The 23,602-nt window shown below is 48.5% G+C and overlaps 1 protein-coding gene across 1 annotated transcript in view; it reads left to right on the top strand.

The window, feature by feature from the left end:
* SLC39A11 (solute carrier family 39 member 11) overlaps nucleotides 1-23,602 on the top strand; it is a 306,777-nt gene that overhangs the window by 37,563 nt on the left and 245,612 nt on the right. The gene's annotated exons all lie outside the window — the stretch shown is intronic.

Here is a 23,602-nt window from a genome sequence, read left to right as displayed (position 1 = left end):
ACATACAAAGACAATGTGCACAACTGTGCTCTTCCAACTTTTTGGGGACAGTTTTTGGAAAAGATCATTTCCTGTCCTACAATGTGTACAATGCCATCTCCATAAAGACATAGTTTGGTGTGGAGGAACTCGAATGTCCTGATATCAAGACTCGGGTATGAACCTGCAAATTCTACTGTGTCTGGCGATGTCTCTTGCTGAGCCACCTGGGATGCTGGAGAATTCCCTGAACAATTCCTTGAATGATCTTGCCTTGAAGCCTCTTTTTCTTGAACCTTGAACTCCTCGCATGACTTTCTGGATTTAAGCCATGTCTCTGCACTTTCTGTTTACCAGATTATTTTGCTCTCTCCCACAAATATCTTGCTCTTGTCACGCCTGCTGCTGTCCGTATTTTTGATACTACTCATTACTGAATTTTGGCTTGTTCCTTGACTATGTTTCTGCTTGATCCCAACCTGCAACTATTTGTTACTGAACTTTGGCTATATCTGCTACTGGACCCTGGCTTGCTCACCTCCTGGTGGGGCGATCCTGAGGACTGTACTAACATGCAGCAGAACCCATTTCCACCATCAGAAGCTCTGGTGAACACCAGTTAGTAGTTCAGGTGAGTCCATGCCATCCAGAAGGAGGAAGAGGCAAGGCCTTGAAACGCATCACCCAGTTGGATCTTTACATGGTTTACCATGTGATGTGATGCATCGTGGATTATAATTTGCTGTTTTATATGACAAGCTTGTATACACGTGTTGGTTTCTAAGTATAATACTTACCATGGTTTTAATAATAAAGTTCAGTTTTAAGGATAACGCACTAGGCTGGAGCGCCCTCTGTTCTATTCTGTTTTCAGTATTCCCAGACGTCCCCAGTCTTGAGAGGGCAGCAAGGCATGTCCAGCTGAGCCGAGAGGGAAGTATAGTCAAATACCATCTTTGGGACCACTTCCAAACGCAGGAAATTGTGTGTATCTACTCATCTGCCAGGGTGACCTGCTTCGGTACTTATCCAACTGGTTGGTGGGTGCCTCTCTACTGCTATAGCTACTGGCCTCCAAGCCTGACTCCAGACCGTGCCACCTGACCTCAAACCTACTGAACACCTTTGGAATGAATTGAAATGCTGACTGCAAGCCTGGTCTTCCCATCGAACATCAGTCCTGTCCTTTCCAGCTCATTATTAAACAACTCAACCAGTAATGGAAATGTGGTCATCCAACTCCAAACTTTGTGGACCCCCCTCCATCTTACTGAGTTCAGGTGTCTCCAGTTAGAGTACTTTAATACTACAAAATGCAAAGATTGTTTAGACAATTATGCACTTCCAACCTTGTGGTAACAGTTTGGTGAAGACCCTTTTATTTCCCAACATGACTGTGCCCCTGTTTACAAAGCCAGCTCAATGAGACATGGTTTAACCAGTTTGGTGTGGAGGAACTCAAGTGTCCTGCAAAGAGCCCTGGCCCCAACCCTACTGAACACCTTTGAGATGAATTGGAACACCAATACTGAGCCAGGTCTTCTCATCCAACATTAGTCCTCTCTTTGCAGGCTCATGAATTAACAACTCTACCAATATTGGAAGCTGGGTCATCCAGCTCTGAACTATGTGGACCCTCTTAATTTTTTTTTTTTTTAGTTCAGGTGTCTCCAGTCAAGGTTTCTGTTAATACTACATCATACAAGCACATTTTAGAAAATTGTGCTCTTCCTACCTTGTGGTAATAGGTTGAGAAAGACCATTTTTCTGTTCCGTCATGACTGTGCTCCTGTGTAGAAAGCCAGCTCCATAAAAACATGGTTTGACCAGTCTGGTGTGGAGGAACGCGAGTGTCCTGCACAAAGCCTGGACCTCAACCCAACTGAACACTTTTGGGATGAATTGGAACAGTGAATGTGGGCCAGGTCTTCTCATCCAACAATGTCCTTTCAGGCTCATGAATAAACAACTCGACTATTAATTGAAGCGGGGTCATCCATCTCCAAACTATGTGGACCACCTTCCTGTTACTGAGCTGAGATGTCTCCAGTAAAGGATACTGTTAATACTGGCTGATGATTGTGCTCTTCCAATCTTGTGGTAACATGGTGGAGCAAAAAAGGGTCTTCACCAACCTGTTACCACAAGATTGGAAGAGCACAATCGTCAGCTAGTATTAATCGTACCCTTTACTGGAGACATCTCAGCTCAGTAACAGGAAGGTGGTCCACATAGTTTGGAGATGGGTGACCCCACTTCCATTAATAGTAGAGTTGTTTATTCATGAGCCTGAAAGGACATTGCTGATGTTGGATGAGAAGACCTGGCTGACATTCAGTGTTCCAATTCATCCCGAAGTCGTTCAGTAGGGTTGAGGTCCAGGCTCTGTGCAGGACACTCACGTTCCTCCACTCCAGGCTGGTCAAACCATGTCTTTATGGAGCTGGCTTTGTACACAGGGGCACAGTCATGGTGGAGCAAAAGAGGGTCTTCACCACCCTGACCATGCCCGTGTGCAAAGCCAGCTCCATAAAGACACGGTTTGTCCAGTTTGGTGTGGAGGAACTTGAGTGTCCTCCACAGAGCCTGGACCTCAACCCTACTGAACCCCTTTTTAATATGTAATCATTTTTTTTTATCAGTTTATAATATTTAAAACTCCGATTACATTTTAAGTGCCATTCATGCACAGTTTCAGAAAGTTTCCCGTAAAATGTTCTTTTCATTGGCGCAGAATATAATTTGCTTCATACAGCGATCAGTCATGTTGTTTGTTTGCTGTAAAATAATTGCCTCCACACGCGGAAGGCAGCAGGTATGTCAGGAAAGGTCCCGGTCTGTCATCGTTATGACTGTTTATTGCCTGAGCCTGGAGGGGATTATTGTTCGCGTTTTATGGGAAAATGTTTTTCTGGTTTGGATGACCCAGCAGACCCCTCAATCTATTATGCCGGTGAGAGCTTTGACTTCATACTCTGTGTGTTTACATTCGCAACGCTGCACTTTAGTAGTAATGAAAGCCGAGGACTCCACCGCAAAACACGACCTTGTGTGTGTGTTTGTTATGATTCGGAAATTAATGGATTAAGAATCCATCTGCAGCTCCTGTTCTGCCTCTTTGCCGGGATTACAGAGTTCATAATGGTGTCGGCTAGAGGTTACATTGTGCCAATGGACAAGAGGGTCTGCATCTAGAAGTTTTGTCCATCCATCCATCCTCTTTCATCCACCTCTACCAATCGATCCGTCCATCTCTACTCATCCATATGTTCTTATCCATCCATCTATGTATCCATCCATGCATCTCTACTGATCTATCCTTTTATCCATCCATTCATCTCTACTCATCCATCCCTGCTGCTCCATCCTGTCATCCATCCATCATTACTCCTCTATCTATCCATCCATCCATCTCTACTCATCCATCCCTGCTCCTCCATCCTTTCATCCATCATTACTCCTCTTTCTATCCATCCATTCATCTCTACTCATCCATCCCTGCTGCTCCATCCTGTCATCCATCCATCATTACTCCTCTATCTATCCATCCATTCATCTCTACTCATCCATCCATCCCTGCTGCTCCATCCTGTCATCCATCCATCGTTACCCCTCTCCTCTATCTATCAATCCTTCCTTCTCTACTCATCCATCCAGTTATCTCTACTCATCTATCCTTTTATCCATCCATTCATCTCTACTCATCCATCCCTGCTCCACAATCCTTTCATCCATCATTACTCCTCTATCTATCCATCCATTCATCTCTACTCATCCATCCCTGCTCCTCCATCCTTTCATCCATCATTACTCCTCTATCTATCCATCTATTCATCTCTACTCATCCATCCCTGCTCCTCCGTCCTTTCATCTATCCATCGATCGATACTCCTCTATATATATATCCATCCATCCATCTCTACTCATCCATCCAGTTATCTCTACTCATCTATCCTTTTATCCATCTATTCATATGTACCCTTCCTTCCTGTCTACTCATCTAACCATCCATCCATGTCCACTCATCTATCCATCCATCCATGTCCACTCATCTATCCATCCATCCATGTCCACTCATCTATCCGTTCATCCATCTCTTCTCATCCATCCTTTAATCCATGCATCTCTACTCATCCGTCTATTCATATCTACCCTTCCTTCCTCTCTGCTCATCCATCCATGTCTACTCCTCCATCCATCCATGTCTACTCCTCTATCCATCCATCCATGTCTACTCATCTATCCATCCATCCATGTCTACTCCTCCATCCATCCGTGTCTACTCATCTATCCATCCATCCATGTCTACTCCTCCATCCATCCGTGTCTACTCATCTATCCATCCATCCATGTCTACTCCTCCATCCATCCGTGTCTACTCATCTATCCATCCATCCATCCGTGTCTACTCCTCTATCCATCCATCCGTGTCTACTCATCTATCAATCCATTCATCTCTACTCATCCATCTGTTCATTCATACTGAGAGCAGTATTACCAATACCCATCCTGACATGGGACGGAAATATAATATGGGGCTTTAAATGTACGTCCTGAGGACAAATATCACATATATCACATGTAATGCATCGGCATACAATGTATCATTTAATTTCCACAAACAAAATATACAACACATCAGTTAAAAGACTTTTTTTAAAATGGAAAACCGATGCCATATACGGTAAATGAAGTTCCAATCAACTTTAGGTGTCATGATCTTGATAACCGCACTCAACATCGACACGTTTCGACGTTCCTCGACTTCTTCAGGATGAGTGCTGGACTATGAACTTGTAAGACTGTTTCAATCCCAAATAGATTCCCCGCCATAAACTTGGACGCAGTGTGGTGAACGCTTTCACCATCAATAAAATGAATCCTTTTGTTGCAGCGTGGAAAGGTATCCATCCTCAGGGAAGGTAAGTAAAGGCATTGGCCCAACATGGCCGCATTCCCCTATAACCCCACCCCATCTCTGAGTCCTATACCCCCCCACCCCATCTCTGAGTCCTATACCCCCCCACCCCATTCTGAGTCATATACCCCCCCACCCCATCTCTGAGTCCTATACCCCCCCACCCCATTCTCTGAGTCATATAACCCCCCCACCCCATTCTGAGTCATATACCCCCCCACCCCATCTCTGTGTCCTATACCCCCCACCCCATTCTCTGAGTCATATAACCCCCCCACCCCATTCTGAGTCATATACCCCCCCACCCCATTCTCTGAGTCATATAACCCCCCCACCCCATTCTGAGTCATATACCCCCCCACCCCATTCTCTGAGTCATATAATCCCCCCACCCCATTCTGAGTCATATACCCCCCCACCCCATCTCTGAGTCCTATACCCCCCCACCCCATTCTCTTGAGCCCTATAACCCCCCCCACCCCATTCTCTTGAGTCCTATAACCCCCCCCATTCTCTGAGTCCTATAACCCCCCCAACCCCATTCTCTGAGTCCTATAACCCCCCCAACCCCATTCTCTGAGTTCTATAACCCCTTCCCACCCCATTCTCTGAGTCCAAAACCCCCCCCCCCCCCCACCCCATTCTCTGAGTCCTATAACCCCCCCCCCCACCCCATTCTCTGAGTCCTATAACCCCCCCACCCCATTATCTGAGTCCTATAACCCCCCCCCCACCCCATTCTCTGAGTCCTATAACCCCCCCACCCCATTTTCTGAGTCCTATAACCCCCCCACCCCATTCTCTGAGTCCTTTAACCCCTACCCCATTCTCTGAGTCCTATAACCCCCCCACCCCATTCTCTGAGTCCTATAACCCCCCCCCTACCCCATTCTCTGAGTCCTATAACCCTCCCCACCCCATTCTCTGAGTCCTATAGCCCCCCACCCCATTCTCTGAGTCCTATAACCCCCCCACCCCATTCAAGCCCGTGTTCCGTGTTGTACTCCAGGATATGGAATTTGCACGTAAATCAAATTTCCTTTCCTTTTTTAGGAGATAAAACTGTTGCATTGCTTATGTACAAATATATATATTTTTTTTCGCCCATCCGCTCACTTTTATAACGAAGATCGATGTCAAGTGTTCTGGTGACATCACATGGGTTGGCGTTTGTCGTGAACGGCCGCTCTTCTTTTGTTGGAGACGCAGTAATTGCAGAATTACGCAAACAATAGATGATAAGCGCAGAGAGTGTTCTGAAGGCCGAGCTTAATAATAAAAGGGACGAAGAATCAATCGAATGTCTGGGATTTCATTTCCTGATGGCATTTTGCGAACATTCCTGCTCCAGTGGCGTGCTCCTGCTGTCGACGACAAATGTTAGAACGCTGTGCATGTCATTACATCGGAAACCCTCGCTGTGCCGGTACAATGGCGTGCTTCGTGACTGAGCGTTCCCGCAGATCTGTCTGTCAGTGGGGCTGTGCGGTCCATCGGTCGGAGATCTGCAATGTAAATGGCTGACTGAGCTTCAGAGAGTCTTGGAAATACTCTCGTCCTCTGCTCCACCTTTCCTTGATTCAGCTATAGATGCCCACATGATGGTATGGGTTGGGGGCTTCCTCTTCTGCCTTGGTGACCCCAGTACTGGCCTGCTGGGAGAAGAGTCAGATGGTGTGTCCCTGGTAGGAGGTGAATCCAGTACTTCAGTACCAGGGTATGAACCCAGATCCAGTACTCCAGTACCAGGGTATGAACCCAGATCCAGTACCAGTGTATGAACCCAGATCCAGTACTCCAGTACCAGTGTATGAGCCCAGATCCAGTACTCCAGTACCAGTGTATGAGCCCAGATCCAGTACTCCAGTACCAGTGTATGAGCCCAGATCCAGTACCAGGGTATGAACCCAGATCCAGTACCAGTGTATGAACCCAGATCCAGTACTCCAGTACCAGTGTATGAACCCAGATCCAGTACTCCAGTACCAGTGTATGAGCCCAGATCCAGTACCAGGGTATGAACCCAGATCCAGTACTCCAGTACCAGGGTATGAACCCAGATCCAGTACCAGTGTATGAGCCCAGTACTACAGTGCCAGAATATGAATCCAGTACCAGGATATGAATATAGTACCAGGATATGAACCCGGTACTCCAGGACCAGGATATGAACCCTGTGCTCCAGGGCATAAATCCAGGACCAGGATATGAATCCAGTACCGGGATATGAACCCGGTACTCCACTACAAGGATATGAACCCGGTACTCCAGGACCAGGATATTAATTAATTAATCCATTACCAGGATATGAACCCAGACCCCAGTACGAAGATGTGAATGCAGTAATCCAATACCAGGACCTGAACTCAGAACAGAAAAAGGAGAAGCAGCACAGTGATAAGCTCCTCTCTCGTCACTCTGCTCTCTTCTCCTATCAGCATGCTTCTGAACTGGTTATCTCCTTGTGCTGCTTCTCCCTCCCCCCAGTCTGAGCTCTGCTTTACAAAGGCTGCAAGGTTAGATTGAAGTACTTACATTTAAAGTGTTACTAAACCCTGGGCCCCGCATTCACCATATCCGCTCTCCCCGGACCCCGCATTCACCGTATCCGCTCTCCCTGGACCCCGCATTCACCGTATCCGCTCTCCCCGGACCCCGCATTCACCGTATCCGCTCTCCCCGGACCCCGCATTCACTATATCCGCTCTCCCCGGACCCCGCATTCACTATATCCGCTCTCCCCGGACCCCGCATTCACTATATCCGCTCTCCCCGGACCCCGCATTCACTATATCCGCTCTCCCCGGACCCCGCATTCACTATATCCGCTCTCCCCGGACCCCGCATTCACTGTATCTGCTCTCCCCGAACCCCGCATTCACTGTATCCGCTCTCCCCGGACCCCGCATTCACTGTATCCGCTCTCCCCGGCCCCCCGCATTCACTATATCCGCTCTCCACGGACCCCGCATTCACTGTATCCGCTCTCCCCGGACCCTGGAACCCTGGTTAAAGCTTGTAGGAGGAGTTTTCTTTCTGCTCTAGGAGGATGCAGGACCCCTGACTCTCTGTCTGGACAATGCTGATTGGCCCTGTGCTGATCACATGCACTCTCCAATGAAAAAGAAAAAAAACCTCTAGCAATACACACTAATCTGAGCAGATTAGGTTCAGTCTGTCTTATCAGGTGGACATTTGAACAAGAGGAGGGGTAGAGAAGACAGGATCAAACAGCCTTTTTGCACCATGCAGGGGATTAACCCTTAGGTTCCACAGTGAGTATAACCAGCATGCTTTGCTGCATCTACAGAATGATTGTACTGTGGGGGTTTACTAACACTTTAATAGTTACACAGTTGCATTTGTGTCTTACTAATGTGCTATTATATTGATACTGGAGCCAATATTGTATCATAATTTTTTTTTTTTGAGGGGGGGTAATAATGCAGCACATTAACAAATCTTTTTGGAAGGATTTCAGCCCCATTGCTGCGCGCCCTGCGCTGTATAGCTCTTTACAATGTCCCGGGGTCAACGTGTAGGCGACGAGCCGCGTTCTTTTCCTGCGTCATGTTGCCCCGGAACTCGCCTGCTTGTAAATGAGCTGCCTGGTATCATCAGGTCCGTCTCTCAGGCTCTGTAATCCCTCAAGGACTAAGCCTGTCAAGCGACAGCCGCGACCCCTGCGACGTCTTTCCTTTTTATAAAGCGCAGCGCGTCCTGTCAAGGTCTTTATTAAATCCCGCTGGCCGTCTTTTGCGAGTGTGACACGCCAGCCGCTGTAAGCCCAGAGGGGGGAGACGGCCTGCCTGCGGCTGACAATCGCCGGCGGTGGAATTAAGGCCTTTTCACTGCTCAGAGCTGGCCAGAAAAACGGTTCCTGTAGATTTAAAGCCTTTCTGTAAAATCTCGCGTACATTTCTTCTTCTTTTTAATTCCGCTGCCAAAGGAATAAATGGCGATCCGGCTACAGAGGGCTTGGTGGAGGCTATTGCTGTTTGGGGGTGACAACACTCCTAATTGTAGTCCTTCGTTGTCACCTGAACCCCTGCATGTGGCCTTGCGGACATGTTGCTGAGACATGGTAGTGGTAGAGGGGCATCAAACATATGAACCTAGACCCCAGTGCCAGGACATGAACCCAGACCCCGGCGCCGGGACATGAACCCAGACCCCAGTACCAGGACATGAATCCAGACCCCAGTACCAAGACCCCAGTACCAGGACATGAACCAAGACCCCAGTACCAGGACATGAACCCAGACATCAGTGCCAGGACATGAACCCAATACTCCAGTACCAGGGCAAGAATCCAGTACCAGGGCATGAACCCAGTATTCTAGTACCAGGAAAAGAATCCAGTACTCTTGTATCGAGACATGAATCCAGAATCCAGTACCAGGGTATGAACCCAGACCCAGTACCAAGATATTAACCCAGTACTCCAGTTCCAGGATATGAACCCAGTGCTCCACTGCCAGAATTTGAATCCTTTACCCAGATATGAACCCAGACCCCAGCACCAGGGCATGAACTCAGACCCCAGTACCTGGACATGAACCCAGACCCCAGTACCAGGACATGAACCCAGACCTCAGTACCAGGACATGAACTCAGACCCCAGTACCAGGACAGGAACCCAGACTCCAGTACCAGGACATTGCGGGGCCTTGCGGACATGTTGCTGAGACAAGCATGGTAGTTGTAGAGGGGTATCAAACATGCATTTTCACAGGTTATCATGTGGACTAAACCATTACTTGGACGGTATTTGGCATCTCATCACAAAAACAGGGACACCCCCCCCCCCCCCCCCCAGGAAATGAAATTGGGTCAAAGAGAGCAGCAAATGAAAAAGCCTTAGGACTCCATAGTCTGTATAGTTCAGCTGGTTACAAGCTGGGCAAAAGTCCTCCAACGCATTTCGGGGGCCACACGATCCCTACTTCATCCAGACTTTTGTGAACACCATCACTGACTGTCTATCACATCTTCTGCCTGTAAGGAGTACTTTTGAATCCATTTACCATTCCGTAATTTCACCCAGCCCTGATGGAGGATTGTGTGGACCCCCAAAACGCGTTGGTATGTCTTGCGCTGCATGTGTTGTGTGGACGGCGTGGAATGACTGTTATTTTGCTAAGTGTTGCAGGTCAAAGAGAATTCCAAATGAAGATTCCTTAAGGAGTCCAAAGTCTATATTATTCAGCTCGTTGAAACAAGCAGGGCAAAAGATTCCAACATGTTTCGAGGCCATGCAATCCCGCTTCATCAGGGTTGGGTGAAATGGTGAAAAGGTCAATGGGCTCAAGAGTACTCCTGCAGGCAGAGGAGGTTATAAACAATCAGTTCTGGTGTTCACAGTAGAGGTGGCAATGGACTTTCTGCCATTTCTCCCTGCCCTGATGAAGGGGAATTGTGCCTCCCCCCGAAACGTGTTGGCATCTTTTGCCCTGCATGTGTTGTGTGGGCAGCAGGAGGGTAGCTTGTAGATTTCTTGGGTCGACCCCCCCCCCCCCCCCAACCAGACTGATGACTTCTCTCTCTGTCACTCTGCTCTCTCCTCCTATCAGCATGCTTCTTGTTATCTCATGAGCACTGCAGCACAAATAGCTAGACCCCTGTGCCGCCTTTTCCCACTCCCAGTTTGAGCTCTTCTGTATAGGGGTTGAGACCAAAATCTGGTGCATACTTCTTCCATTTTTTTTTAAATGGCTGCCTCTTTCTTATCTGGTGTAGTTCTTACTACTCTCTTCCCCGGCGGCAGCATGGGTGCATTCCCCTCCAGATGGGCGGTCAGTGGGGGGTTTTTACTGCCCAAGTGAAAGGGTCCTCATGGGTTTATTCCCCTCCAGCTCCAGGTGGGCGGTCAGCTGGGTGTTTTTACTGCCCAAGTGAAAGGGTCCTCATGGGTTTATTCCCCTCCAGCTCCAGGCGGGTGGTCAGCGGGGTGTTTTTACTGCCCAAGTGAAAGGGTCCTCATGGGTTTATTCCTCTCCAGCTCCAGGTGGGCGGTCAGCTGGGTGTTTTTACTGCCCAAGTGAAAGGGTCCTCATGGGTGCATTCCCCTCCAGCTCCAGGTGGGCGGTCAGCGGGGTGTTTTTACTGGCCAAGTGAAAGGGTCCTCATGGGTGCATTCCTCTCCAGCTCCTGGTGGGTGGTCAGCTGGGTGTTTTTACTGCCCAAATGAAAGGGTCCTCATGGGTTCATTCCTCTCCAGCTCCAGGTGGGCGGTCAACTGGGTGTTTTTACTGCCCAAGTGAAAAGGTCCTCATGGGTGCATTTTCCTCCAGCTCCAGGTGGGCAGTCAGCAGGGTGTTTTTACTGCCCAAGTGAAAGGGTCCTCATGGGTTTATTCCCCTCCAGCTCCAGGTGGGCAGTCAGCTGGGTGTTTTTACTGCCCAAGTGAAAAGGTCCTCATGGGTGCATTTCCCTCCAGCTCCTGGTGGGTGGTCAACTGGGTGTTTTTACTGCCCTAGTGAAAGGGTCCTCATGAGTGCATTTCCCTCCAGCTCCTGGTGGGTGGTCAACTGGGTGTTTTTACTGCCCAAATGAAAGGGTCCTCATGGGTTCATTCCTCTCAAGCTCCAGGTGGGCAGTCAGCTGGGTGTTTTTACTGCCCAAGTGAAAGGGTCCTCATGGGTGCATTCCCCTCCAGCTCCAGGTGGGCTGTCAGCTGGGTGTTTTTACTGCCCAAGTGAAAAGGTCTTCATGGGTGTATTCTCCTCCAGCTCCAGGTGGGCGGTCAGCGGGGTGTTTTTACTGCCCAAGTGAAAGGGTCCTCATGGGTGCATTCCCCTCCAGCTCCAGGTGGGCGGTCAGCGGGGTGTTTTTTACTGCCCAAGTGAAAGGGTCCTCATGGGTGTATCCTGCTCCAGGTGGGCGGTCAGCGGGGTGTTTTTACTGCCCAAGTGAAAGGGTCCTCATGGGTGTATCCTGCTCCATCTCCTGGTGGGTGGTCAGCTGGGTATTTTTACTGCCCAAGTGAAAGCGTCTTCCTGGGTGCATTCCCCTCCAGCTCCAGATGGGCAGTCAGCTGGGTGTTTTTACTGACCAAGTGAAAAGGTCCTCATGGGTGTATTCCCCTACAGCTCCAGGTGGGCGGTCAGCTGGGTGTTTTTACTGACCAAGTGAAAGGGTCCTCATGGGCATATTCATGAACCCAGCGCTGCTTTATTGTCTATTTTATCCGCCTGGAATCGAAGAGTTGCCAGTCTGGCCGAGGAGTGAAGGATTCTGGGATTGTTGGCGTCTGGTGTTGCTCCACGCGTGAACCATTCTCTCCGATGGCATTTATCGCGTTTCCTCACCCACACATTGCGGAGATGAGTCACGCAGGGACACCAGCGCCATAGATCATAAACGGCGGCCTGTTTCCTCTGAGCGAGTTGTATAAAGAGCGCGGCGAGCTCCATATTCCTGGTCGTGCCGCTAAGAACATAGAATGTAATAAAAAACTGGGTTTTTTTTGTTTTTGTTTCTTTTTTCATCTCCCGCAGACGTCGCTGGTCAATATCACGTCTCCGAAAATGACCCTGCGCGCCCCCACGCTGCAAGTGGAACAAGAGTCTTCATGATCCTACAAAGTAAAACGCAAGGCGGGGGCGGCGAGCAGGAAAAAAAAAAGGACGACGGCCTCGTAAAGTGTACTCGTCTCCGGGGCCCGACGGTCACGCGGTGTTACCCGTGACCGAATTAAAAGCCGAAATCGGTCAGCCTTAAAGGGGTTATCTAAGTTTAGACAACTGCGCTTCAAAGAAAAGTTTGTGTTTTTTTTACATTTATTGTGGGGAAAAAAAATCAATGACATCGATGACGCGATTTTAACTTTTTTTTTTTTTTTTTACTGTTTTGGTTATGATGGTTTTTGCTCAATTTTATTTTAGTTGTTTATTATTTTTTATTTAATTTTTCTTTCTACGAGGTGCTATCAAAAAAAAATTTTGGAACGCGCCAAAAGGTGGCGGCACAAGGCTGCCCGCACAGTCACAAGGAGCACCGACCTTTGTAAGTTCGTGTGCCTATACACATCGGTTGGTTGAACTGGATGGAGTTTTGTCTTTTTTTTTTTTTCTTGACCTTGAGTTGAGTTGATGCCAAAGAGCTGGATTTTGGTCTCCTCTGACCACAACACTTTCCACCAGTCCTCCTCGGCATCATTCAGATGTTCAGTGGCAGACTTCATACGGGCCTGGACATGGGCTTTCTTGAGCAGAGGGACCTTGCGGGCACTGCAGGATTTCAGTCCTTGTCGGCGTAGTGTGTTACCAATTGTTTTCTTGGTGACTGTGGTCCCAGCTGCCTGGAGATCATTGACAAGATCCTCACGTGTAGTTCTGGGATGATTCCTCACTGTTCTCATGATCATTGACACTCCACGAGGTGAGATCTTGCATGGTGCACCAGACCTAGGGAGACTGACACTTGTTTTGTGTTCCTTCCATTTGTGAATGATTGCACCAACTGTTGTCACCTTCTCACCAAGCTGCTTGGCCATAGTTTGGTAGCCCAGTCCAGCCTTGTGTAGGTCTACCATCTTGTCCCTGACATCCTTGGACAGCTCTTTGGTCTTTGCCATGGTGGAGAGTTTGGAATCTGATGGTTTGATGGCTCCTGTGGACAGGTGTCTTTTATGCAGGTAACAAAATGAGATTAGCAGCACTCCCTTTAAGAGACTGCTTCTAATCTCAGCTTGTTACCTGTATGAAAGACACCTGGGAGCCAGAAATCCTGCTGAATGATAGGGGATCAAATCCTTCTTTCCCTCATGAACATGCAGATCCGTCATCATTTGTTAGACGCATTTCTGCTGAATTTGTTGTTGTATTCTGTCTCTCAGTGTTACACCGAACATTCCATTGTTAGACCGATCGTTTCTGTGTGAGGGGCGAACATTCCATTGTTAGACCGATCATTTCTGTGTGAGGGGCGAACATTCCATTGTTAGACCGATCATTTCTGTGTGAGGGGCGAACATTCCATTGTTAGACCGATCATTTCTGTGTGAGGGGCGAACATTCCATTGTTAGACCGATCATTTCTGTGTGAGGGGCGAACATTCCATTGTTAGACCGATCATTTCTGTGTGAGGGGTGAACGTTCAGCATCAGCCGGGGAGCAAATACACATTTCCTTCACTGTATCTTTAATACTTTCTAATTTGTCAGATCAAAAACCTAATCCAAAATGGAACCATTTAGCATTTGTTGCGTAGATTTACTTTTAGAAGAGAATGGAAAACTTCTTTGTGTTTTAACAAAAATAGAATTCTGTAGTTTTTCCAAAAAAACACTTTTGTCTGCAGCTGTTTATAAAGATCTGTCAGAAATAAACCATTAATAGCGCAGGATGCGCCGCATTCCTTCTGCTACTTGTGCGTCGCGCCTCTCTTATCAGATAAGGTTCGCCGCCCGGAGCCGCCGTGGCTCGCTGTTTGAACCAATCCCGCCTTGTTTTGCTCATTGTGCGCACGTCTCGCGTAAATGTTAATGAGCGTCTGGATTTTTTATTTTTTTCATTGTCAGGAAGTATAATAAACTAAAAGGACAATGACACTTTTCTATAGTTATCCTTTAAAGGGACAGCAAGGGCCAGTTCACACTAGAACGCGGGGCGGGAAACCTGCGTTCCAATGCACTGCCGTTGTGATCTGCAGTGAGAATCGATATTCAGTTAATGACACCCCAAAATGCAGGTCGCAGAGGTAGAAGTAGCAGTTGCAGTGTGTCTCCAAAAGTACTGCATGCACTACTTTTGGTGTGGTGCAGTGCAATTTGAGCCCATTGAAAATGAGTAGGCTGAAATCCCACCACACAGACTCGCATGTGAACTGCACAGGAACGCGATTCCCAGTGTGAACCGGCCATTTGTGGTTGGCAAGGGAGGGGCGGTTAAAATCATGTGGTTGAGCTGTGTTCTTACCCCAGCTGCCCCCCCTACCAAGCTTCAAAGGCAGCGGACGGAGGTGTTCACGTGCCATGGTGGCGATGGTTTGCTTTGTGCTTGCAGCAACAATAATACCCCGTTGCCTTTGGTGGGCAGTGCCACCACCGGACACAAGCCTTTCAAGCGAATGGGGACACACTGTAACCACACGCAGTATGGTATTTATTTGCTTAAACCTGTAGATGAAGAGGCGGGTGCTGGCTCCTTTAAAAACCAGGGAACAGGGAACCACAATCAGTGAATAGTGGAGCCGGCACCTGTCGATGTCCATAACAACCAGTGATTGGATGGTTGTTAAGGACGCTGGCAGGTGCTGGCTCCTTAACAACCAGCTATTCACTGGTTGTTAAGGACACCAGTAGGTGCCAGCTCTGCTAATCACTAGTTGTTAAGGATGCCAGCGGGTGCCAGCTCTACTATTCACTGATTGTTAAGGACGCCAGCGGGTGCCAGCTCTGCTAAGCACTAGTTGCAAAGGATGCCAGCGGGTGCCGGTTCCACTATTCACTGGTTGCTAAGGATGCCAGCGGGTGTCAGCTCTGCTAAGCACTAGTTGCAAAGGATGCCAGCGGGTGCCGGTTCCACTATTCACTGGTTGCTAAGGATGCCAGCGGGTGTCAGCTCTGCTAAGCACTAGTTGCTAAGGATGCCAGTGGGTGCCGGCTCCACTATTCACTGGTTGCTAAGGATGCCAACGGGTGCCGGCTCCACTATTCTCTAGTTGCTAAGGACACCAGTGGGTGCCGGCTCCTCTATGCACAGGTTGCTAAGGATGCCAGCGGGTGCCAGGTCTGCTAATCACTAGTTGTTAAGGATGCCAGCAGGTGCAGGCTCCACTATTCACTAGTTGCTAAGGATGCCAGCGGGTGTCAGCTCTGCTAAGCACTAGTTTCTAAGGATGCCAGTGGGTGCCGGCTCCACTATTCACTGGTTGCTAAGGATGCCAACGAGTGCCGGCTCCACTATTCTCTAGTTGCTAAGGACACCAGTGGGTGCCGGCTCCTCTATGCACAGGTTGATAAGGATGCCAGCGGGTGCCAGGTCTGCTAATCACTAGTTGTTAAGGATGCCAGCAGGTGCAGGCTCCACTATTCACTAGTTGCTAAGGACACCAGTGGGTGCCGGCTCCTCTATGCACAGGTTGCTAAGGACGCCAGCGGGTGCCTGCTCTGCTAATCACTAATTGTTAAGGACGCCAGCGGATGGTGGCTCCACTATTCACTAGTTGCTAAGGACACCAGTGGGTGCCGGCTCCTTTATGCACTGGTTGCTAAGGACACCAGTGGGTGCCAACTCCTCTAGGCACTGGTTGCTAAGGACACCAGCGGGTGCCAGCTCCTCTATTCACTGGTTGTTTAGGATGCCAGCAGGTACCAGCTCCTTAACAACCATCATCTTTAAAAAAAAAAAAAAAAAAAAATTGTCATGTGACCCTCCAAAATGCACTGTGCGTTTTGGTACACTTTTGGTGCGTCTCCTTTGCCTCAAAATGGAAGGTGCACTTTTGAAAAGCTCACCAAAGATGCAGCAAGCAGGAATTTTCAAACCGCGGTACAGTGATGTGAAAATTCACGTACGGTTTACAGGGGAATCAATTTGATGCATTTTTAACATGCTGGAAAGTGTGGCAAAAGCGCACCAGTGTGAAACGGCCCTTAAAATACTGGAAAGCGATTCGCTGATCTGTACAAACAACCTCGGTACAAATAAGAAGTCCCTCTTGGCTAGCAAATGGCTTCTTGTGCCAAAGTCGGGCGTTTGGCGCTGTACCATAACCGGTATGAACAGCTGAACTCGCGTCTTTGGCCTGCAGTGCCGAGCTCCTTCTGCCTCTCCCGGCCGGCATTTATTCCAAACAAGCTCGTTGCCAGCCGCAGATCCCCCCCAACGCCTCTTGACAGTGATGTACTGCTGATAATCAAGCGGTAATCACCGTGATTGAGGGCCTCCCACTCCGCCACATCCCCATATTGACTGATATGAAAAAGGCCAGCGAATTAATCACTCGCTTTGGAAACGCAAACTGCGCTCCTGGCATTTTCAGCGACTCCGCGAAGTTGTTTGCAGGAGAGGCCGGCTGCTTTTTAATTATTCAGAGAAATTGGTTTTGATGGGCTGTCCCTTCGGATAAGAGTTTAACCGCTCGCTCGCTGGAAAAAACCGTCGGAGGTTACAATCGGGGACGCAAACGCACCTGTTGCAGAGAAGAATGACCGGCCCCAAAGGAAGGGATGTTGTGGTGGTCAGGAAAGATGGCAATTTACTGGTTTTCTGAAAATGGTTGTCAGAGGGAGCCTTGTAGGATCAATGGGGGTCGTACTGGTGTACATTTTTAATGACTTGGTGAACATCGCACGTCAAGACAAAGAAATAGACGTAAATGTATTGCCGGTGCGTCTTAAATAATTTATCATCAAAGAATACCCAGCTGCAGCTGCTGTAGAGCCATGATATCATCAGGCCTGGTACACACAGGCTTGGAGGCTGAAGGAAACATGGCGCTGGTGTGCCTACCTTCTATTACTTTCTTCCATGTGAGCCAATGGGTTGCAGTCGCTTCTTCCTTCTAGTCTGCAGCAGAATGGATGAAGATAATGCTTCGCTGAGTTACTTGCATGCGTTAACCTGGGCATGAGGAGCATGTTCTGAGGTCCTACACCCAGCATCCATAACTTTATGACCACTGTGTCAAGGTCCTACCTTTTCCCAGAGGTTATGCTGCTCCATGTGCTGGCATCCATCTTGGATTTCTGCAGAGCATGGTGGGAGTCTTTTATGCCTTCAGGCCTCTGCGGTCCATCCCCCAGAGGGGTGTGGTTGATCACATATAAGCCTGTTGTCTGCACGTGCCCTTTGCATTCGTGTCTTGTATGTTTGTGTTGCAACAAGCTCTGTTTATACTCTCGTGGCTCTCCTGGAAATTGACTCAGCTTTTGACTAGACTATTTTCTGCGTTATCCCTTTATCTGACCTTCCGTTGCTGAACCCGGCTTGTGACCTGTTATTCTTGTCTACCGTTCTGTACTGTCTGTCCCGTTGTTATCGATCCGGCCTGCCCGACTACGCTATTGTCTTCTGGTTCCTACCAGCTATACGCCATTGGCGGCGGCCATTACCGCAGCTGGGGTGTCTCGGGGGCCGCGACCTGGTCCCTGGCTGCGTCAAGTCCATCGCCACCATCAGGGGCCCTGATGAAGGGCAGCCTGGGACTTAGACTCCGCGCCCTGAGGGACTCTGGTCTGTGGGTGGTGGTTGTCGTCAGTCGGTGCGTGACCCTGCCTCTAGGCCTGCCTGTCCGTCCGTTCCACAGCTCCTGCCTTGACACACTGACAGGTTGAAGTGGAAGTCCAGTGAAGTCCTAGTTAGTTTAGGGCTTAGTATGGGAGTCGGAGCAGATTTAGGTTTAGATTTGACTGGACTTCTACTTTAAGTGAACAACATTGATTATCTTATTACAATGGCATCTGAAAGTTGGTGGGACATATTAGGCAGCAAGTGGACATGTTGTCCCTGAAGTTGATGTGGGAAAAAATGTTCATCGCAGTTTATGTATTGGGGCTCTGTACCCGCAGACAGGTCAGGGTGCCCATGCTGACCCATGTACACAGCCAAAAGCGTCTACAATGGGCACGTGAGCATCAAAACCGGACCGCGGAGCGATGGAAGAAGATGGATTGGTCTGATGAATCTTGTCATGTGGATGTTGGGGTGTGTTCGCGTCACTTACCTGGGTAAGAGGTGGCACCAGGATGCAGTATGGAAAGAAGACAAGCCGGTGGAATCAGTGGGATGCTTTGGGCAATATTCTGCCGGGAAACATTTCTCAGATGGTGGTGGAAAGAGAGTTCTCAGCCCCCTGTGTAAGCTCTATATCTTCTTCTTCCTAGGAGCAGACAGGAATGGACCATAGAGCCCAGCGTTGACTTGCTTGGAGCATAAGTACCCTCTTTGCCTGTTAGTCAGGGGTCAGGCTTGGAGACCAGTAGCTATAGCAGTGGAGAGGCTCCCACCAACCATCAGGATACGTATACAAGCAGGTCACCCTGGTGGATTATGTGGGCTCACCTAGGGTGCAGGGTCTAAGCACTAACTGGCACTGAACAGAGCTCCTGCTGGTGGAGATGGGTTTTGTTGTGTGTTAGCACCAGGTCATAGTCCTCAGGATCACCCCACCTGGAGGTGAACAAGACGGGGTCCAGTATCAGATATAGCAGGTAGGGATCAAACAGAAGCATAGTCGGTAAACAAGCCAAGGGTTGGGAACGAGTTGCAGGTTGGGATCAAGAAGAAGCATGGTCGAGGAACACGCCAAAAGTCAGTAACTAGTGGTATTAAAGATACGGATGGCAGCAGAGTTGACAAGAGTGAGTTATTGACTGAAGACAACACAATAATCTGACGAACAATGCTAAGGCATGGTTTTAATAGGGTTTTCATGGGAGGAGCAAGGAGTTCAAAGTTCACCAGAAACAAGACACAAGGCAAGATTGGCCAATGGGAATTGTCCTGGGAACTGTCCAGCATCTCAGGTGGCTCAGCAAGAAGAGATAGTGCCAGACACAGCAGAGGTTGCGAGTTCAGATCTGGATCCTGACATTGCCGATGTTCTCCAGCTTTGCCACGTAATGGAGATCCAGCACAAATGCAGACACACTGCGAGTCTCTGTCAGATCATGGAACCTAGCAGAGACCCTGCAGACACTGCACCCTGCGGAGACCCTGCACAGGCACGACTATGGTTCTCTAGCATGTACCGTGCAGAGTGTGTGCGCTCATGATCCGCTTCTTGCAAAGTATTGGAATGTCAACGTCGGCAAGTTACGAGATCTAGCTCATGCAGAAGAGGGCCTTCCTAAAGCAAGTTCTACTTTGAGTAGAGTTTATTTAAAATATTTTCTATGGTTTTTGTGGAGGTTTGCAATTATTCTTCCCATGGAACTATTTCCATTTCTTCTCTGAGAAGGTTGGGAATGTGTGTGGGGCTCCTCCACTTGATAGAAGCCGCCAGGAGAGCAGTTTGTTTAGCTGGAGACAATGGATACAAAGAAGAATATAGAAACCTTGGCCTTTCCATCTGAAGATGGTCTGCACAAAGCACGCCTGAGAGCTCAGCCTACGACAAAGGCTTTTACGGAAAGGTCACGTCTGCGGGTGCCACGCTTGTTCAGAGCGGGCTTTGTTTAGGCAGGCTTTGTGTCATCACATTAGGTATTGCTGTAGGCAGCCCTTTCCATTGTTGTCTTCAAAGGTGACGAGGATCAGGAGCCAACTTTGAACCGCTTTCCATGCCCACATAAACAGGCGGCACACAGCATTTAGCGCACCTTCATGGATGCATGTACAAGTTGTCAGCCATGTTGCCTTTGGCAGAGGGGAGGGAGTGGGAGAACCGGGACTCCTAGCATCTCGGCATTGGAGCATCTAGTATGAGTATGCAACATCCAGACAGTGGATAGGTGACTTTGTTAGCCACCTAAGTGCATATTTAATATTAAATCCCATAAAATATTTTAAAACCTGGATGTAAACCCTTACATATACCCAGTGAAGTGACCGGCCTCAGGTGATACACAGAGATTAAACAAATCCTCCTACATACGTTGTACCAGTTTATCTGCACACTTGCACAGCATTTCCAGAGGTTCCAGAAGACAGGGGGTGGGGATATGACATCACTCACTGCCCAGCATACAGCAGATGTAGTGTAATCTGAGACCTGAGCAGAGGGAAAGAACACAGACCCCTCTATACAGTCACATAGGGAAACTTGCAGGCTGTCAATCACCTGCTGAGTGCTGGAGGAGGGGCGGGGTTATCTCCTGGATTCTATGGCATGGGGATAACCTGTCAGAAGTGACTTATGTAGATAGCAGAAGGAATGAGAGAGAGGAGACCAAAATCCTACTCAGTGCTTCAGAGTGAGGCAAGTACACGCTACAGAGCGGGGGTTGGCAACCCGTGGATCATGATCTACCCATCAATAGCAGGCATATGACGCGTAGATAGCATCCCTTCCTTGCTGATCCCCGGGCAGGAGAGAGGTGGGAGTGACATTTACTGGAACCAATCCCCTGGATTTTCCTCCAGCGGCTGAATGGCAGCATATTTTTAATATTCAAAGCTAACTCCCCCATGTCTCCATGCTTTATTTTACTAGGAAATCACTTTGATCTCCACCCCTCCCCCCAGCATTTCTAGATGTGGCCATCTTGATTATGGGCAGATGATTCGTGCAGCATTTACTTCCCAGAATCCATCTGCCCTTAGCTCAGGCATGTAGACAGGAGGGTGTGCTTAGCTGGGAAAGCCCCTCCTGAAGACTCCTGGGATGAATGACATTATTGTGGCCTAGGCCAGAAACCAGGAAGTAACTAAAGAAATGCAAAAAAAAAGTTTAAATGGAGTAAATATAATATACATTCTTATCTATTTGTTAATGTTAGCAGCGTAAGGGTTCAAAATAGTCTGTGTTGATTGAGAGAGTGAAGCTTCGCTTTAAGCTTTAACCACTTCAAGTCCGGGCACTTTCCCCCCCTTCCAGTCCGGGCACTTGCCCCCCCTTCCAGTCCGGACGCTTTCCCCCCCTTCCAGTCCGGACGCTTTCCCCCCCTTCCAGTCCGGACACTTTCACCCCCTTCCAGTCCGGACACTCCCCCCCCCCCCCCTTCCAGTCCGGACACTTTCCCCCCCTTCCAGTCCGGACACTTTCCCCCCCTTCCAGTCCGGACACTTTCACCCCCTTCCAGTCCGGACACTTCCCCCCCCCCCCCTTCCAGTCCGGACACTTCCCCCCCCCCCCTTCCAGTCCGGACACTTTCCCCCCCTTCCAGTCCGCACACGTCTACCCCTTCCAGTCGGGACTCTTGCACCCCCTTCCAGTCCGGACACTTTCACCCCCTTCCAGTCCAGGCCAATTTTCAGCTTTCAGCGCTATCACACTTTGAATGACAATTGCGCGGTCATACCCCCTTCCAGTCCAGACACTTTACCCCCCTTCCAGTCCGGACACTTTCACCCCCTTCCAGTCCGGACACTTTCACCCCCTTCCAGTCCAGGCCAATTTTCAGCTTTCAGCGCTATCACACTTTGAATGACAATTGCGCGGTCATGCAACACTGTACCCATATGAATTTTTTAGCATTTTTTTGAGACAGATAAAGCTTTATTTTGGTGGTATTTATTCACCGCTGGGATTTTATTTTTTTGCTATGTAAATGAAAAAGTCCAAAAGTGTTTTTCTTATAAAATTTTGCAAATAAATAATATTTCATCATAAATCTTGGCCAAAATTTATTCAGTTATCTTTTTAGTAAAAAAAAATAATCCAATTAGTTTATAACCAAAAATTAAAAATGTTTTAAATTTAAAGTTTTTTTTTTTTTTTTTTAATATTATTATTTGTTTTTTTAACATACTGTCACCCTAGCAGTACAGGGTAACCATGGTGACACTACCAATTGTGGGGGGTGATGAAGATTTTTTATTTTTTACACTGATTGCTTTTACACCCATAAAGGCTGTAAAAGCAATCATTTCTCCTTCTCTCTGGCTGCATTCTTGCAGCCATTGAGAAATACTGTGTGAGCTGTGATTGGTCACAGCTTGCCACATGGTACAAGGCTGTTGTGAATGCCCCTGTACCACGTGACCTCTGTGATCATTCACAGATTTCACACGTAGTAAGCAATGATGTCAGAAATGACATCTTGCTTACTGCTCTGCATGTGATCACTGATTGGCCGATCAGTGATCACATGATCGGGACCTTACACAGAGGTCCCGTCCGACGATCGGTGTTCCACTGTGTCCGGAGGACACAGCAGGCACCGGATCGCGGTGCTGTGCGCTCCCAGGGAGCACGCACAACTTGAAAATGGGGGCGCCATTTATGAACTGCTACCCGCCCCTGGACTGCCACCGTCCAGCCATTTATATACAGCGGCCGGACGGCAGGTGGTTAAATACAAGTCTTGAAGAGTATGCGTCTCCCGTTAAATAATGCATTTTAATAGAAAAATGATTATCGCAGCCAACAACCGGGGTCCCTTCCTCTGCAAAGTCAGCATTGCTCCAGCCAACCTGCCCCGCCCGAGGATGCATAAATGAACTTGTAATGTAATTTTGTCCATTGTGGAGTTGATGTATGGTATGTGACACTACGGACTCATTACTGTGATGCTCGGGAACCGCTGTTCAAAACCGCACGCGTGCCATAACCTGGAAATTATGCAGTCGCTGTATTAAGTGTCATTCTGCGAGCAGACGCGGTAAAAATACATTAATGTGGAAGAGTGCGCCGTCGGTCGATGACATCTGAGTTACTGCCTTTTCCAATTCGCACTCATCCCCGCTATCCCAAAACCTCCGCTCCCTCCTCCTCGTACTGTTCGACTTTACCGTCTGCATACAAATAAAGCGTTAAACTACAGAATACATTAGCGTGGGAACATCAGCTTTAGAAAGGTAATTCTTCATTTAAATCGAAAGCTGTATATTTCCATACCTGTTACCATGCTTGCCTGTTTGTAGGAGTTATTTTGTGAGCAGACCTTCTGAACAGGCCCAAGAGTGTAGGTGGCGTGGTGTTAGGCAAGTCCTAATGTTGGGAAGGGATGTAGAGAACGGCCCGACCCCCAACTTGCTTGAGGGTGTTCATTTGCCTGATGAGGGCTCCCCATAAGGGGTTTGGCAGTCGGCTGGGTGCCAAGGCCCTGGAGTCTACTGTAATCCACCATGCAAATAACGAGTCTACTCTTGCTG

This window comes from Staurois parvus, unplaced genomic scaffold (genome assembly GCF_062004578.1).
Source record: "Staurois parvus isolate SC_StPar_1 unplaced genomic scaffold, SC_StPar_1.0 ptg000482l, whole genome shotgun sequence".
NCBI classification, from domain to species: Eukaryota; Metazoa; Chordata; class Amphibia; order Anura; family Ranidae; genus Staurois; species Staurois parvus.
The sequence above is the reverse complement of the archived record's forward strand: the minus strand, read 5'-3'. Positions and strand labels throughout refer to the sequence as shown.